This window comes from Panthera uncia, assembly GCF_023721935.1.
Source record: "Panthera uncia isolate 11264 chromosome A1 unlocalized genomic scaffold, Puncia_PCG_1.0 HiC_scaffold_17, whole genome shotgun sequence".
NCBI classification, from domain to species: Eukaryota; Metazoa; Chordata; class Mammalia; order Carnivora; family Felidae; genus Panthera; species Panthera uncia.
The window spans coordinates 46052624-46063944 of record NW_026057577.1 but is presented as its reverse complement, the minus strand read 5'-3'; positions in this window follow the sequence as shown (position 1 = coordinate 46063944).

Below are 11321 nucleotides of genomic sequence, written 5' to 3'. Positions count from 1 at the left end.
GCATTATATCATAATTAAGGGGTCTATCCATCAAGAAGACCTAACAATTGTAAAAACTTATGCTCCAAGTGTGAAAGCACCTAAATATATAAATCAATTAATCACAAACATAAAGAAATTCACTGATAATAATACCATAATAGTAGGAGCTTCAAGACCCCACTCACAGCAATGAACAGATCATCTAAACAGAAAATCAACAAGGAAACAATGGCTTTGAATGACACACTGAACCAGATGGACTTAACAGATATATTCAGAACATTTCATCCTAAAGCAGAGGAATATACATTCTTCTCCAGTGCACATGGAATGTCCTCCAGAATAGACTATGTACTGGGACAGAAATCAGCCCTAAATAAGTATAAAAAGATCGAGATCATAACCGTGCATATTTTCAGACCACAAGGCTATGAAACTCAAAATCAACCACAAGTAAATTTGGAAATATAACATATACTTGGAGACTAAAGATTATCCTACTAAAAAATGAATGGGCTAACCAAGAAGCTAAAGAGGAAATTAAAAAGTACATGGAAGCCAATGAAAATGGTAACACCACAACCCAAAACCTCTGGGATGCAGCAAAGGCACTCATAAGAGGGAAGTATATAGCAATCCAGGCCTTCCTAAAGAAAGAAGAAAGGTCTCAGATATACAACCTAACCTTACACCTTAAAGAGCTGGAAAAAGAACAGGTACTAAAACCCAAAACCAGCAGAATACAGGAAATAATAAAGATTGGAGCAGAAATCAATGCTATCGAAACCAAAAAAAAAAAAACAAAAAAGAAAAAAACAAAAAAAAAAACCAAAAAACAAAAAACAAAAAACAAAACCCACAGTAGAACAGATCAATGAAACCAGAAGCTAGTTCTTTGAAAGAATTGACAAAATTGATAAACCACTAGCGAGGTTGATGAAAAAGAAAAAGGAAAGGAACCAAATAAATAAAATCAAGAATGAAAGAGGAGAGATCACAACCAACACAACAGAAATAAAAACAATAATAAGAGAATATTATGAACAATTATATGCTAACAACATGGGCAATCTGGAAGAAATGGACAAATTCCTAGAAACATATATATTACCAAAACTGAAACAGGAAGAAATAGAAAATTTGAACAGACCCATAACCAGTGAGGAAATCGAATTAGTAATCAAAACTCTCCCAAAAAACAAGAGTCCAGCGCCAGGTGGCTTTCCAGGGGAAGTCTACCAAACATTTAAGGAAGAGTTAACACCTATTCTCTTGAAGCTGTTCCAAAAAATGGAAATGGAAGGAAAACTTCCAAACTCTTTCTATGAAGCCAGAATTTCCTTGATTCCAAAACCAGACAGAGACCCCACTAAAAAGGAGAATTATAGACCAATTTCCCTGATAAACATGGATGCAAAAATCCTCAACAAGGTATTAGCCAACCGGATCCAACAATACATTAAAAAATTATTCACCACGACAAAGTGGGATTTATACCTGGGATGCAGGGCTGGTTCAATATCCACAAAGCAATCAATGTGATTCATCACATCAATAAAAGAAAGGGCAAGGACCACATGATTCTCTCAATAGATGCAGAGAAAGCATTTGACAAAATACAGCACTCTTTCTTGATAAAAACCCTTAAGAAAGTAGGGATAGAAGGATCATACCTTGAGATCCTAAAAGCCATATATGAAAGACCCAATGCTAATGTCGTCAACTGAGAGCTTTCCCCTAAGGTCAGGAACAACACAGGGATGTCCACTCTCGCCACTCTTATTCAACATAGTATTGGAAGTCTTAGCCTCAGCAATCAGAGAGCACAAAGAAATAAAAGGCATCCAAATCAGCCAGAAGGAGGTCAAATGTTCACTCTTCGCAGATGACATGATACTCTGTATGGAAAACCCAAAATATTCTACCAAAAAACTGCTAGAACTGATTCATGAATTCAGCAAAGTCGCAGGATATAAAATCAATGCACAGAGGTCGGTTGCATTCCTATATCAACAATGAAGCAACAGAAAGAGAAATCAAGGAATAGATCCCATTTACAATTGTGCCCAATACCATAAAATACCTAGGAAACAAAACAATAGAAAAATATTCCATGCTCCTGGATAGGAAGAACAAATATTGTTAAAATGTCAATACTACCCAAAGCAATCTAATATTCAATGCAATACCTATCAAAATAACACCAGCATTCTTCACAGAGCTAGAATAAACAATCCTAAAATTTGTATGGAACCAGAAAAGACCCCGAATAGCCAAAGCAATCTTGAAAAAGAAAACCAAAGCTGGAGGCATCACAATTTTGGACTTCAAGCTGTATTACAAAGCTGTAATCATCAAGACAGTATGGGACTGGCACAAGAACAGACATTCATATCAATGGAACAGAACAGAGAACCCAGAAATGGACCCACAAATGTATGTCCAACTAATCTTTGACAAAGCAGGAAAGAACATCCAATGGAATAAAGACAGTCTCTTCAGCAAGTGGTGCTGGGAAAACTGGACAGCGACATGCAGAAGAATGAACCTGGACCACTTTCTTACACCATACCCAAAAATAAGCTCAAAATGGATGAAAGACCTAAACCTAAGACAGGAAGCCATCAAAATCCTTGAGTAGAAAGCAGGAAAAAACCTTTTGACCTTGGCCACAGCAATTTCTTACTCAATATTTCTCTGGAGGAAAGGGAAACAAAAGCAAAAGTGAACTATTGAGACCTCACTTCTGCAAAGCAAAGGAAACAATCAGCAAAAGTAAAAAGCAACTGACAGAATGGGAGAAGATATTTGCAAATGACATATCAGATAAAGGATTAGTATCCAAATTCTATAAAGAACCTATCAAACTCAACACCTAAAAAAACAAATAATCCAGTAAAGAAATGAGCAAAAGATCTGAATAGACACTTCTCCAAAGAAGATAACCAGATGGCCAACCAACACATGGAAAAATGCTCAATATCACTCATCATCTGGGAAATACAAATCAAAACCACAGGGAGATACAACCTCACACCTGTCAGAATGACTAACATTAACAACTCAGAAAACAACAGATGTTGGCAAGGATGCAGAGAAAGAGGATCTCTTTTGCACTGCTGGTGGGAATGCAAACTGGTGCAGCCACTCTGGAAAACAGTATGGAGGTTCCTCAACAAAATTAAAAATAGAACTACCCTATGACCCAGCAATTGTACTACTAGGTATTTATCCAAGAGATACCAGTGTGCTGTTTCGAAGGGGCACATGCACCCCAATGTTTATAGCAGCGCTATCAACAATAGCCAAAGTATGGAAAGAGCCCAAATGTCCATCAATGGATGAATGGATAAAGAAGATGTGGTATGTGTGTGTATGTATACACACACACACACACACACACACAGAGACACATACATACACAATAGAGTATTACTCGGCAATCAAAAAGAATGAAGTTTTGCCATTCACAACTACATGGATGGAACTAGATGGTTTTATGCTAAGCAAAATTAGTCAGAGAAAGACAACTATATGACTTCACTCACATGAGGACTGTAAGGTACAAAACAGATGAACGTCAGGGAAGGGAAGCAAAAATAATAAAAAACAAGGAGGGGGACAAAAACAGAAGAGCCTCTTAAATATGGAGAGCAAACAGAGGGTTACTGGTGGGATTGTGGGAGGGGAAATGGACTAAATGGGTAAGGGGCATTAAGGAATCTACTCCTGAAATCATTGTTGTACTATATGCTAATTAACTTGGATGTAAATTTAAAAAATAAATTTAAAATTAAAAATAAAAAAAGCTCTTCGGTCCTAGGAGCTGTGCTTGTAATTTATCATAAATGAAGAAGTCCTGACTTGCTTATGTGGGTATATGAGAAAGTAAGGCAATCATTTTTACAGAAAGTGGAGTGAAAAAGGTACTACAAAAGAGCTGAAGAGTACTGATCCACAAAACACAAAGTCCAAAGAAGGAATTTATCTTCAGTGGATATGGCAGTTGAGAAAAGACTTAAACAATCAGTAAGCTTTTGACTAAGGAGGGAGAAAGAGAAATTAATTAGAGAAATTAGAAGTTAGTCAGATGAGGGACTACACAGGGCATATTCAGAAACCAGCCATTTGGATGTCACTTAAAGTAATTATAAAGTAATGAGATATGACTCTAAAAATAGTGTGAAATGTGAGATTAGAAGTCCTTCGACCCAAGATAAGAACACAGGTAAATACTTAATCTGGAAAGACATAGGGATCTGTTGAAAGTTCTAGAGCAATGGGGCAGCTCAACAGGCTATTTATTTGGGGAAGACTAATCTGATTCCAGAGATATGATGAACTGAAGAGAGAAGAGAGAGAAGGGTGGAAACCATTTCAAAGGTTATCCATACTGTATGATCAAGAAATAACAGAATCTAGGGGCGGCCGGGTGGCTCGGTCAGTTAGGCAGCCTACTTCGGCTCAGGTCATGATCTCACAGTTCCTGGGTTCAAGCCCCGCATCGGGCTCTGTGCTGACAGCTCAGAACCTGGAGCCTGCTTCGGATTCTGTGTCTCCCTCTGTCTCTGCTCCTCCCCCACTAACGCTCTCTCTCTCTCAAAAATAAATAAACATGAAAGAAAGAAAGAAAGAAAGAAAGAAAGAAAGAAAGAAAGAAAGAAAGAATAACAATCTGAGACATGAATGGCAGCTGTGGGATAAAAAAGGGAAAGTCAATTAAAAGAGCTATTGTAACACTGAATTTCTACAGAACCTTTCTGTTCTTTCAGTCCTGCAGGTTTTATGTCTCCTGCCCATATGCCTAGAGTCTGGGCTTTCTATCACATATCCTGTTGAGTAACTGTGTTTCTCTGGTTTTTGTCAGTCAAACTGGTGTCTCATACCATCAGCTTTGCCCCCTACTCTGTAAGGGCAAGAGGACTCATATGGGAGGTTTATGCATCTTGTAGTCATTTAGGTACAGGATCCATAAACCTCCACACGTGTAAATCTGACCTTTACTGAAAGATGCCGGGTGTCTGATTAATCCAAATTTCTGTGCCTGTTTCAGTAAGGAGACTTCCTAAGCAGGATTCACCTGCTGGAAATTTTCAATAAGATTCAGAGACTGGATGCTTTCCATGATCGCAGGGAGTTCTTTTTCAGAGTCATTAACACTCAACCACAGGGTGCTCATCAGGATATCTCGCTTGGGCTCCCTGCAGGTGAGAGGAGTGCTATGCCAGAATAATTTTTAAACCTATTAGGATCTTTCTGCTTGGGATTTCACAAATGGTGATAAAGGAGCCCCTCATTTCACATAAGCCTTGTGGTAAGTTTTCTGAAAATATTTTCAAAGTAATTGTGACAAATCAAAAGAAATCCCTGCTTGTCACTGAAAATGGCCCACAGGTGTTTTTTTTTTAACATTACTTCTGTAGTAAACCTTTTACCTAAATCACAGAGATAAATGAAAAAGACAGGTGTAAGCCTTAGTCAGCCTATTCATTTCATAGGTAATAGAATAAATATTCATAATACCCAGACATTACATTTTGATAATAAGGTAGTTTTTATTTCCTAGGGGAAAGCCATGCTTTTTATTCTTAGGAACATTTAATTTGATCAGTCTCAACTGTATACACACACACACACACACACATATATATATGTACACATATATATGCTACACATATGTGTATGTATATGTGTGTGTGTGTGAACACATAATATATATTCTATTAAGCTATTTTTATAACTATTTTTTCTTAGATACTGTAACAAACCTCTAAACAGAGTTCTTGCATACATCAAACCAGATAACAATGTTTCTAGAAGGAAAGGTATCGAGGCTCCACATGTAAAGAAAAATATGAACACTTAATGATTCAAAATATAGGTACCAGAGTAGCACCTGGGTGTCTCAGTCAGTTAAGCATCCAACTTCAGCTCAGGTCATGATCTTACGGCTCAAGGTTTGAGCCCCGCACTGGGCTCTGTGCTGACAGCTCAGAGCCCAGGGCCTGCTTCAGATTCTGTGTGTGTGTCTCTCTCTCTGCCCCTCCCCTGCTCTCACTCTGTCTCTCTCATAAATGAATATTTAAGTAAAATAAAGAAAGGCTAAAATAAAAAAAATTTAAACAAAATATAGGCACAGAGGGATAGCCCATAAAAGCAGAGCCAACAAAAAACAAATACATAAATAAATTGGTAAACAAACAAACAGGACTTCATCAAAATTAAAAACTTTCATGCACTGAAGTACACCAAAAAACAGAGCAGAAAGGCAACCCACAGGATGGGTATGCAGAGAGCAGGCAGAAATGCCGAATGGTGAACCATAGAACACTTTTTTCTTCACAATACAGGTATTTCTACTACATCAAGTTTCCCAGATGCAATTTAAGTATAATACAATTAGCCTGCATTTTACAAATCACTATCAAAATTAAAACTTGCCACAGAGAATAGATGAAAGAGATATGGTACTTACTGTAACTCAGCTTGCAGTTCATAGTTAACTCAGGTTTAGTTCCCTTAAGTAGTAGACAATAAAGGTGATTGTTGAAAAAACGTGCAAGAATAGTGCCAGATGGAGTAGGAAAACACAGGTCAGTACTAGGAAGAAAATCTTAGCTATAAATTCTATATAAGCTCAGTGATGCTCAGGATATGCAGCCATATACTCATTTTCTTAAATTTCAACAAGAAATAGGGGCACCTGGCTAGCTTAGTTAGAAGGGCACACAACTCTTGATCTTGCGGTTTTGAGTTCGAGCCCTATGTTAGGTGTAGAGATTACTTCAATAAATAAAACTTTAAAAAAATTTTTTTAATTCAACAAGAAATAAAACTTTGGGGTGCCTGAGTGGCTTAGTCAGTCGAGCATCGAACTATTGACCTCAACTTAGGTCATGATCTCACAGTTGTGAAATCGAGCCTTGTGTTGGCTCTGCATTGGGCATGAAGTGCTTAAGATTCTCTTTGTTAATTCAAGTCTCTATCTCTTAAACCACCTTTTCCCACTGAAACTATTATTTATATCAAATATCAGGTTTCCTTCTATAAAGTTCACCTACTTCATGGGCCATTTTAGCATATGGTCTTGCACTCAAGGAAAGAATGGTCCAGATGGTCAAAAACTAATATTAAAAAAACTACAGCATTTTTGAAGTGACCAAAGAAGTATAACACACACCATCTATAACACACACAATTTCTTAAAATTCCCTTTCCCCGTCTCTTCTCTCAATTTTACTCATTCATGGCAGGTGCTCTATTTCCTTTTCCCATTTCTACAAACTCCCAAATATCCCCCAAGCCCTAACCCCAGGAGAATCTCACCTTTCATTTATCTTATCCATTCTATTGTCTTCTTCCAGTTACTCCATCCTTTCCAGTGTAAATCTAGCTCACCTGTCAGGCTTCTCCAGGGTTTTTTCCTTTAGCCTATCACTTCCATTAAACAATTACCAGTCCACTACTGAGTGGGTCTCGGTAACAAAGGCTCCTTCCTCCTGGAAGACTAGGAAAGGAGAACAGGCAATACCCATTTTACTTTAGTACAATAACAAGTGTATTTCTCATACCAGAAAAGATTGCCCTTATATAACATTCTGGAAACATAAAATTATAGACATTTAGTGGTGATCAAGGGCTGTCAGAGTAGTGGTTGTCAGGGATTAAGGAAGGGGTTAAGTGGGACCAAAGGTGGGGTAGTTCTAGAAGGACAACATCGGTCAGTATACATAAAAAGTTTAAGTTTTAAAATGCTACCATATTTTTAGCTGATCGTAAACAGTATTTCAGATTTAAAGGCTTGCAACAGCTATTAAATGAAGATGATGAGCCAAAAACTATCTTTGCTGTAGGTCGTGGGATTGTGTAACACATTGGGAGTAGAGCAGCCCTAATATTCAGACTGTGTATGATTGTGTGCCTACCATAAATTTGCCTGGCATGCTATGGAATCCATTTAGTCCTGACAACAAGGCAGAGTGATGGCTATTTCAGCTCCATTTTACCATGAGAAAACTGGGACAAAGAAGTTGTATAACCTGCTCATGGCCCCATGTCACAGGCAGATTCTGAACTCTGATCCCTCGGGCGACAACTCCTGGCTACTCATCAGTAATAGCACGTAATCTACTGCCTCAGAGAACTCACTACGACCACAATAGTGAGGAGATGGCTGGGGAGCCCATAGCATTCACATTCTTCTCAAATGTTCTCAACTCCTCTTGCTAAGACTCCTCGGCAGAAGAGAGCACAGATTATTCAAATCTGCAGGGGTCACTAGGGCAGACTCAGGCAGAATCATGAACTGCTTTGCCTAAAAAGGCAGCAGCTCTCTCTGGGAACTGTTGGACCAACTACCACTATGACTGTCAGACCACACATGAGATGAAGAGACCACTACTCTACTACCTTATCAGCCAGGTCCTGACATACCCCTACTGGTTCCAGACTGGGAACTAAGCATCCAGCCTCCTGCCATTCCTGTGCTAGGACATCATGGCATTTGTTCTTGACAAAGTGGATAAAGAGGATGCTAGTGAATTAGAAGCAAATCATTGGTCAAACAGACATGACACTGCCAGTTACCCATTGGCAAGCATGCTCCTTTATTTACCATCACTAAGCATCAATATCTTCATTAGAAGAATGAGAAAAATAGTACTGATGTCACACAGTGGTTGCAAGGATGATCTTAAATGAGGCATGGGGCATATACAGCAGAGTGCTGGGCATATGGTTAGGGCTAGATAAATGAAAGCTGTTATGGTTATTATTGTTGTATCTAAATCAGTGCTATACAAAAGAACTTTCTATGATGGTGGATATGTTCTCTATGTTCACTACCCAACATGTTAGCCATGTAGCTAATGTGCACTTGAAATGTAGCTAGTGTGACTGGGGAACTAGAGTTTTGAATTTCATCTAAACTTAAATAGCTACATGCACCTTGTGGTTACCATATGGGACAGCATAGGTATAACACTCAGCCAGTAACCAGGCCAGCTGGTCCAGATTAAATGGAACAAAAATTGTTATGATCAACCAAAATTATTACACTGACATCATAAAATGAGCAAAATATCATCTCCCTTAAAAAAGATTTAAGTTTACAATACAGAGGAAGCACTGCTTTCTATAGAACCTGCTACTTTGTGGTAGGCTTAGAACTGGGTTTAGAACAGGATGCTTATGTATTTTTTTAAAAGCTTTAAAAGAGAAAGAAGGTTAATGTGGTAGATTAAATTATTATTTAGCAAATATTTACCCCTCCCCACCTCTGACTTGGGGTAGAGTCATGGAAGAGGAGTATTCTCTGCCCTGATGATTTTGGATTTGGTTATGGGATTTACTTTGTTCACTGGAATTGGAGCAGAGACCTAACTGGCCTTGCATGTATCTGCTTGTCTGTCCGAAGTTTCTGACCACCACCAAATGAAGAGTATGTCCCAGTAGCCTCTGCCCCTCCATTATGGTCCCAGAGTTTTTTTCACATAGAACAAACAGGAACCTGATCCACAACCTGAGGCAGACACACCCACAGACTATATGAATGAGAAATAAATGGTTATTTTTGTTTGCTATTATGATTTTGTAGGTCTTTACTAACCAGAATTATTTTAGTAAAAATCTCTCTAATACATAATCGTTAATCCTCAGTACCTCCTATTCCAGGGTTCTCTGTAGAGAATCTTGTACTCTGAAAGATGAAATAATTGGCTCAAGATCATGATGGAATAAGGGTTCCTTATGAGATGTTTACATCCACATGTTTAGACAAATGCACAGATAAAATATCCATGGTAAGTCATTAAAAGAGTGAGAGTACTGGACGACCAAGCCCTCAGATGGTTGAAGCAGACATCATGACAGATGGCCATGGTTTTCTCCAACCTGACTCTCACAATCATGCCAGAGATGAATGGTTACCCAGCTGGACCACGATCATCATCATTTTTCTATCTCCATCAATGTTCTCATTCTAGCTTCCAATTTTTTTTTCTAGAATTTTTGCTATTAGAATACCGATTACACAGATTTTTGTTTTCAAGACCTCTTGCCACATTTTCTAAATATTTGAAGAACACCCACTGGAAAAACTCATAAGGTATGATTCTATTAGAAACACATTCTGCATTAAGCATACATCTTTTCCACCAAAAAGCACTTTTCCACTTTTCATAAACAATGTTTTGCCTTAATATAATTTTTATAATGTTTTTATTTATTATTGAGAGGCAAAGAGAGACAGAGCATGAGCATGGGAGGGGCAGAGAGAGGGGAGACACACAATCCAAATCCAAGATGTTAGCACAGAGCCCGACACAGGGCTCAAACTCGCAAATCACAAGATCATGACCTGAGCCGAAGTTGGACACTTAACCGAATGAGCCACCCAGGCGCCCCTTAATATAACTTTTTTAAATGTTTATTCATTTTTGAGAGACAGAGCATGTGAGCAGGGGATAGGCAGAGAGAGAGAGAGAGGAAAAGAGAGAATTCTAAGCAGGCTCCTCACTGTCAGCGCAGAGCCAGATGCAAGGCTTAACTCATGAGCCTTAAGATCATGGCTTGACATGGATGTGGAGAAATGGGAACCCTCTTGCACTGTTGGCGGGGATGCAAACTGGTACAGGTGCACCACTGTGGAGGTTCCTCAAAAAATTAAAAAGAGAACTACCCTATGACCCAGCAACAACACTACTAGGAATTTATCCAAAGGATACAGGGGTGCTGATTCATAGGAGTACTTGTATCCCACTGTTTATAGAAGCACTTTCAACAATAGCCATTTTATGGAAAGAGCCTAAATGCCCATCAACTAAGGAATGGATAAAGAAGATGTGGTTTATAAATACAATGGAATACCACTTGACAATGAGAAAGAATAAAATCCTACCATCCGCAGCAACGTGGATGGAACTGGAGGATAATAGGCTAAGCGAAATAAGTCAGTCAGAGGAATACAGATATCATATGCTTTCACTCACATGTGGAACTTGAGAAACTTAACAGAAGACCATGGAGGAAGAGAAAGGGAAAATAATAGTTACAAACAGAGAGTGGGGGAGGCAAACCATAAGAGACTCTTAAATACAGAGAACAAACTGAGGATGGATTGGGGGGTGGGGAGAAGGGAAAATGGGTGATTGGCGTTGAGGAGGGCACTTGTTGTGATCAACACTGGGTGTTTTATGTAAGCAATGAATCACAGGAATCTATCCCCAAAACCAAGAGCACACTGTACACACTGTATGTTAGCCAACTTGACAATAAATTATATTAAGTAAATGAAAGCATATGCCCACAGTAATAATAATAATAATAATAATAATAATAAA